The sequence below is a fragment of the Balaenoptera acutorostrata genome, chromosome 5, assembly GCF_949987535.1.
Source record: "Balaenoptera acutorostrata chromosome 5, mBalAcu1.1, whole genome shotgun sequence".
NCBI lineage: Eukaryota > Metazoa > Chordata > Mammalia > Artiodactyla > Balaenopteridae > Balaenoptera > Balaenoptera acutorostrata.
In genome coordinates this window covers 47,001,414-47,008,833 of record NC_080068.1, presented here as the reverse complement: position 1 = coordinate 47,008,833, position 7,420 = coordinate 47,001,414, and the positions used below count along the sequence as shown (strand labels likewise).

The 7,420-nt window shown below is 37.8% G+C and overlaps 1 long non-coding RNA gene across 1 annotated transcript in view; it reads right to left on the bottom strand.

The window, feature by feature from the left end:
• Nucleotides 1-4,525: 4,525 nt before the first annotated feature.
• Nucleotides 4,526-7,420, bottom strand: part of LOC130708288 (uncharacterized) — a 34,971-nt gene continuing 32,076 nt past the window's right edge. Inside the window, exon 5 of the long non-coding RNA XR_009008484.1 lies at nt 4,526-7,148. This is a non-coding gene — a long non-coding RNA (uncharacterized LOC130708288). The remainder of the gene's footprint in view (nt 7,149-7,420) is intronic.

Here is a 7,420-nt window from a genome sequence, read left to right as displayed (position 1 = left end):
CCAATCGCCCAATTCAGCACACCACCATCCCCACCTCACCGCAGTTTCCCCCCCTTGGTGTCCATATGTCCATTCTCTACATCTGTGTCTCAACTTCTGCCCTGCAAACTGGCTCATCTGTACCATTGTTCTAGGTTCCACATACATGCATTAATATACGATATTTGTTTTTCTCTTTCTGACTTACTTCACTCTGTATGACAGTCTCTAGATCCATCCACGTGGCAGGCAGATTCTTAACCACTGCGCCACCAGGGAAGTCCCCCTATGGCTTTTTTGTGACCTCTCATCTACAGAGGATTTACCATTGACTTGACAGAACTTTCCTTCTCACTTGTCTTCCAAACCTCTTTTCTTTACAAAGGGCACATTAAAAAGACAAATATTAACCACATAGTCAAAAATCTTTGTGTTAAAATATTTTCTGTTTGTCCCTGAGAAAATTAGGCATTACTACTAGGTCTCCATTCCTCTTTTATAAAATGAAATGAAAGGGCTTAAAGGATTTGTATTCGTTTTCTACTGCTGTGTAACCAGTTACCTACTACAAACATAGGAACTTAAACACAACATAAAGTTAATTTCTCTTCCTTTCTATAGCTCACACATGACTGGGTTCTCTGTTCAGGGTCTCACCCGGTAAAACCCAGGTGTCAGCTATATCTATGGGTTTTCATCTGTGGTTCAGGCTCCTCTTCAAAGCACATGGGCTGTTGGCAGAATTTATGTCCTTGCTGTTGTTGAACTGAGTCTTTTGTTTTCCTATTACTGTAGGTACAGGACCACACTTAATACCTAGAAGCTACCACATTCCCTGCCACGTGTTCCCTTCATCTGCAAAGCCAGCAACAGAAGAATCTCCCTCACGTCAAATCCCTCTCTTGCTTCAAATCCTCTGTGTCTGATCTCTAGACTCATGCTATTTAAGGGGTTCATGTGATTAGGTCTGGCTCACCCAGATAATCTCTCTTTCTTAAAGTCAGTGGTGCTACTTAACATAATCTAATTATGTAAGTAAAATCTACAAGATTCACAGTCCCAGGGATAATGTACAAAAATGTACACTGGGGTAGGGATCTCAGAGGCCGTTTTAGAATTCTGCCTACTTGGGTTGTTTTAAGGGTTAAATAAGATAACATGGAAAAACATTTATCTGAATATCTGGACCTTAATAGGGGCCTAATAAACTGATTTATTCTGAATATGATATTTTGGAAGGTGAAAGACAAGTGAACTGCTAACTAGTCATCTACTCAGATACCATAAGAAATCACCACTTGTGTAGATCAGTAATAATAATATATAGACAATTTCATATGGTTCTATTTACCAGATCTGCTCAACATCACATTTCACAAAACATTGAAGAAGCACCTCTACATTGATTTTTAGTCAACAATTCATTCATTCTCTTCTTTCATTAATTCATTGGGGCAATTTAGAGCATACAGAAAGGAACAAGATAACCATACCTAACTCTTTTAAAACTTTAGGATCTAGTGGGATTTGAGTCCTCATAGATTTTAGCAGTGCAGTTGATATTAAACAAAGCTGCTTCTGACAGAGCTAAAAGAAGCGACACATATAGCAATTTCAGGTGTCTAACCTCACATTGTTTATAATTCTATGACAAAAAACAAATGGAAACGATAAATTTAGAAGAAGCTCTGTTCTACACAGGCTCTGTGACAAATGGGGTTTGCAGTCTTGGCAAGCAGCCCCAAGGGTTTCCAGAGTTAGCTGGCATCTTACTTTGGAAATACCTGTCTTAGTTTCTCAGCAACAGTTAATATATGACAAACGATCCTAGTGTCTCCTTTCTTGGCCTCAAATAAAATAGCATAAGCATATTTAAACATCTATCTTCTTCTGGCTTCAAAAAGTCCTCTTTCACATGAGCACCTAATTCATGGCTCGGTGTCCCTTAAAAGAGTATCCCAAGGAGAGTTTTCCAAACTTCCCTGGAAACCTAAAAGCTTCCTTGGTAACATGATTCAGAATTCTGTCCTTTCCCAGTTTGTTTTCCATTACTTCATTGGTCAGAATGTGGGCAATTTTGGCTGCAGATATGGTCTCCTTTCTGCTTTGCTGATGGCAACTTGAGCTATACTGTAATGTAAAGACAGCTCCCAAATCATTATTAACTTCATTGTGTTGCTATCATTACAATAATAAAACATATGATAGAAGATATCTTAGACACAATCTCATGTAACCCCCATCGTACTTTGAATTATTTTTCATTGTTATAATTAACATACAATATTATATTAGTTTGAAGTGTCAAACTTTGAATTCTTATTACAGTATCCTCCAGCAGTTGCTACTCAATCTCTTTTAGAACACTGAGATAGAAAGAGAATTTGCTTGCAAAGAAGTATTGCTCACACTTTTAATTCTTTATGTCCAAGCTGAAAAAAATACTGCATTACAATCATCATTGCTGAACTTAACAGTCTTTTGTGTTAGTTGCGGATTAGCAAGAATAGACTCCCCTACCCTCCCCAGATACACACAGATTAAACTCCAAACTTAATTAGCCAAGGTCACAAATAATTAACAGAAGCAAGATGGACCAAACAAGTTAGAAACAGATGTAATTTATCTTGATGTGACTTTTCCTGGGCCTCCAGTTCCCAAAAAAAAGGCAGAAACTGATAACCCTTTGAACAGAGTAGAATAATGCCTGATCTGAGAAAACAGTCTGATTTTTCTCACCACAAGCCTTTTTTATACTCGGGGTTTAACAACTGCTATAGGTGGAATAATGAAGCCCCCCACATCCAGAACCTGAGACTGTGCTAAGTTTCCTGGAAAAATGGGAATTAAGATCACAAATGTAATTAAGTTAGCTAATCAGCTGAAGTTAACATGAGATTATTGTGGATCATCCAAGTGAGCCCAGCATAATCCCAAGTGTCCTTTAAAGCAGAAGAGGGAGAAGAAGAGGAAGTTGGAGTGATGTGAGAAGAAATCGATTAGCCTTTGCTGGCTTTAAAGATGGAGAGAGGGGGTCATCAGCCAAAGAACATAGGTGGCCTTCAGAACCTGGAAAAGGCAAGGAAACACATTCCCCCCTTAAACCCTGAAAAAGGAATGCAGCCCTGCAACACTTTGTTTTTAGTCCAGTCACTAGTTTTAAGTGACTTGGCTTTAACTCCTGTTGGACCTCTAACCTACAGAACTATAGGATAATAAATTCGTGTTATCGTAAGCTGCCAAATTTGTGGTCATTTATTACAGTAGCAAATAGAAAACTAATACACCTCAGTTAAGTTGGTTTTAGACTCCGAAATGAGGACTTATGTAAAGTGTTTTATTAGGAAGTGTTCCCAGGAAAAATTGTTTCCGGGAGTAGGAAAGAGGAATCAGGAAGGAAAGGAGGCCAAGCAAGGAAACCATAGCAAGCTAAGTCCCAGGAAAGACTTTGGCTCAATTCCACAAGGGAGCTCTGGAGACACTCTGGGTCATTTCTCAACATCATCCTAGATCAGACGGCAATAGGACTGAGTTATTAGTTCCTCTCTGACCAGACATTGCTTACACATTGCCCATGGTGGTGAGGCAAGAGGAATAGCGCCCAGGCAGTGGAGATCTCTGTGCAGGTAAGAAAGGGGAATCTGAAGGTCTGAGAGCATCCATCTACCAAGAGACACAGGTACTAGCTGTTAGAAAAAAAAGCTGACTGCAGCCTTGTGTATGTGAAATGGTAGAGACCGGAGGAGACGTGGGTTGAGTGCTAGCAGTGGCAGCTATAGAGGGTTTGTTCTAAAAATCGATACATTTCCACTTAAGTGAATGCTGACATAAATTAGACTTTTCCTTGTTTTTGTATCAAATCCAGCATCTGCAAGGCTACATACCATCCAGAGGAAGAAAGCAGAGTCAGCGTTCAAATGACCCTGAAAAGTATCTTTGCCTCTTCAGAGATCTGCATAATTCTAATAATCTAATCATCATCAGACAGTATGAGTACCTACTGTGTTCCAGGAACAATCTCTGAGAATCTAAGCTATATAACACAGTTCTCAGACTTCAGTGGCTATAAAATTTTAAAAATGTCTATGAATTATCATGTTGGATCAGAACAATCCCATTTTATACTCTGTCTGTCATTGCCTTAAAAGCATGATACTACAAAACTCCAAATGTCCATGAACATACCCTGACCATCCCCACATTGCAATTCTCTTTATTAATTATTTATAAATGATTCTCTCACATCAGGAGAATTAGCTGCATCACTTTTCTAATGGACATCATCTTTAAGATTACGTGATCAAAACTGATTGTTTCCCCCTGTAAATCTGCTTCTTTTCCCAACATCTCTTTCTTTATTAACGACATCCTCTTATTCTGGTCTCCAAGTTAAACTTATCAACTTTGACTTCTTAAATCCTGAATCAAGTTTGTCATTGTCTTTTTTTTTTTTTAACATCTTTATTGGTGTATAATTGCTTTACAATGGTGTGTTAGTTTCTGCTTTATAACAAAGTGAATCAGCTATATGTATACATATATCCCCATATCCCCTCCCTCTTGAGTCTCCCTCACACCCTCCCTATCCCACCCCTCTAGGTGGTCACAAAACACCGAGCTGATCTCCCCGTGCCATGCAGCTGCTTCCCAGTAGCTATCTATTTTACATTGGGTAGTGTATATATGTCAATGCTGCTCTCTTACTTCGTCCCAGCTTACACTTCCCCCCTCCCTGTGTCTTCAAGTCCATTCTCTAAGTCTGTGTCTTAATTCCTGTCCTGCCCTTAGGTTCATAAGAACCTTTTTTTTTTAGATTCCATACATATGTGTTAGCATATGGTGTTTATTTTTCTTTTTCTGACTTACTTCACTCTGTATGACGGACTCTAGGTCCATCCACCTCACCACAAATAACTCAATTTCGTTTCTTTTTATGGCTGAGTAATATTCCATTGTATATATGTGCCACATCTTCTTTATTCATTCATCTGTCGATGGATACTTAGGTGGCTTCCATGTCCTGGCTATTGGAAATAGTGCTGCAATGAACATTGTGGTACATGTCTCTTTTTGAATTATGGTTTTCTCAGGGTATATGCCCAGTAGTGGGATTGCTGGGTCATATGGTAGTTCTATTTTTAGTTTTTTAAGGAACCTCCATACTGCTCTCCATAGTGGCTGTATCAACTTACATTCCCACCAACAGTGCAAGAAGGTTCCCTTTTCTCCACACCATCTCCAGCATTTGTTGTTGGTAGATTTTTTGATGATGGTCATTCTGACTGGTGTGAGGTGATACCTCATTGTAGTTTTGATTTGCATTTCTCTAATGATTAGTGATGTTGAGCATCCTTTCATGTGTTTGTTGGCAATCTGTATGTCTGCTTTGGAGAAATGTCTATTTAGATCTTCTGCCCATTTTTGGATTGGGTTGTTTTTTTTTTGATATTGAGCTGCATGAGCTGCTTGTATATTTTGGAGATTAATCATTTGTCACTTGCTTCATTTTCAAATATTTTCTCCCATTCTGGGAGTTGTCTTTTCGTCTTGTTTATGTTTTCCTTTGCTGTGCAAAAGGTTTTAAGTTTCATTAGGTCCCATTTCTTTATTTTTGTTTTTATTTCCATTTCTCTAGGAGGTGGGTCAAAAAGGGTCTTGCTGTGATTTATGTCAAAGAGGGTTCTTCTTATGTTTTCCTCTAAGAGTTATAGTGTCTGGACTTATATTTAGGTCTTCAATCCATTTTGAGTTTATTTTTGTGTATGGTGTTAGGGAGTGTTCTAATTTCATTCTTTTACATGTAGCTGTCCAGTTTTCCCAGCACCACTTATTGAAGAGGCTGTCTTTTCTCCATTGTATATTCTTGCCTTCTTTGTCAAAGATAAGGTGACCATATGTGCATGGGTTTATCTCTGGGCTTTCTATCCTGTTCCATTGATCTATATTTATGTTTTTGTGCCAGTACCATACTGTCTTGATTATTGTAGCTTTGTAGGATAGTCTGAAGTCAGGAAGCCTGATTCCTCCAGCTCCATTTTTCTTTCTCAAGTTTGCTTTGGCTATTTGGGGTCTTTTGTGTTTCCATACAAATTGTGAAATATTTTGTTCTAGTTCTGTGAAAAATGCCATTGGTAGTTTGATAGGGATTACATTGAATCTGTAGATTACTTTGGGTAGTATAGTACTCTCACCACTATTATTCAACATAGTTTTGGAAGTTTTAGCCACAGCAATCAGAGATGAAAAAGAAATAAAAGGAATCCAAATTGGAAAAGAAGTAAAACTGTCACTGTTTGTAGATGACATGATACTATATAAAGAGAATCCTAAAGATGGTACCAGAAAACTACTAGAGCTAATCAATGAATTTGGTAAAGTAGCAGGATACAAAATTAATGCACAGAAATCTCTTACATTACTATACACTAATGACGAAAAACCTGAAAGAGAAATTAAGGAAACACTCCCATTTACCATTGCAACAAAAAGAATAAAATACCTAAGAATAAACCTACCTAAGAAGACAAAAGACCTGTATCCAGAAAACTATAAGACACTGACAAAAGAAGTTAAAGATGATAAAAACAGATGGAGAGATATACCATGTTCTTGGATTGGAAGAATCAACATTGTGAAAATGACTATACTACCCAAACTGCCTCTTATCTGTCTAGGAAATGTTAATAATTAATGTTAATAATTAATATTATTTATAACATAATGAAATGATTATTAATTAACATTATTGATGTAAAAATACAAACTATCACTCAAGCCAAGTGATAAAATGTCTAAGATATAAGATGAAAAAAATCACTAATGAAAAACTTGAAGCAGAAGCTAGTAGAGAATGCAGTAGGTACTATTTTCCTAAGACCTAGTGTAGTTTGGAGAGCTTCTATCAAAAGAGCAGATGAGCAAATAAAAGTTAATTTCAAAATAAGTTCTCTTTTTTTTACGCAAACTGATTGAATATCCTGATGGGATTCCACAACTATCCTTCTTTAAGTCCTCTTTCCTCACATACAACTTCTCTTAACTCCCCGTCTTCAGCTCCCCTGGGAAATGTGGCAGAGGGACCCCTTGTTGATCCTTGGCTCCCGCCTCTTGATCTTTTCTCTCTTTTCTTTCCCTCTTGCATCACAAAAGCACACCAGTGCAGGAACTACCTGAGATTTCAGGAGAGGGTAAGAAACAGAGGATGTAAAGTCAGTATCACATTCAGCAAAGAGGGATTATGGGAAAGGCCAAGAATATTCATCATTTACCATTTCTGGATGTATTGATTTGTTTCTGTGGATTCAAGTTAGCATCTGGATTCATTTCCTTAGCCCAGCTAAGCTGTGTTCCCACCCACCTCCTTTATGCTGTTAATGGCAAATATATTACTTTTCTATGAGTCATAGGCTCAGCAATCCATTATATACATATTGTTTTGTTT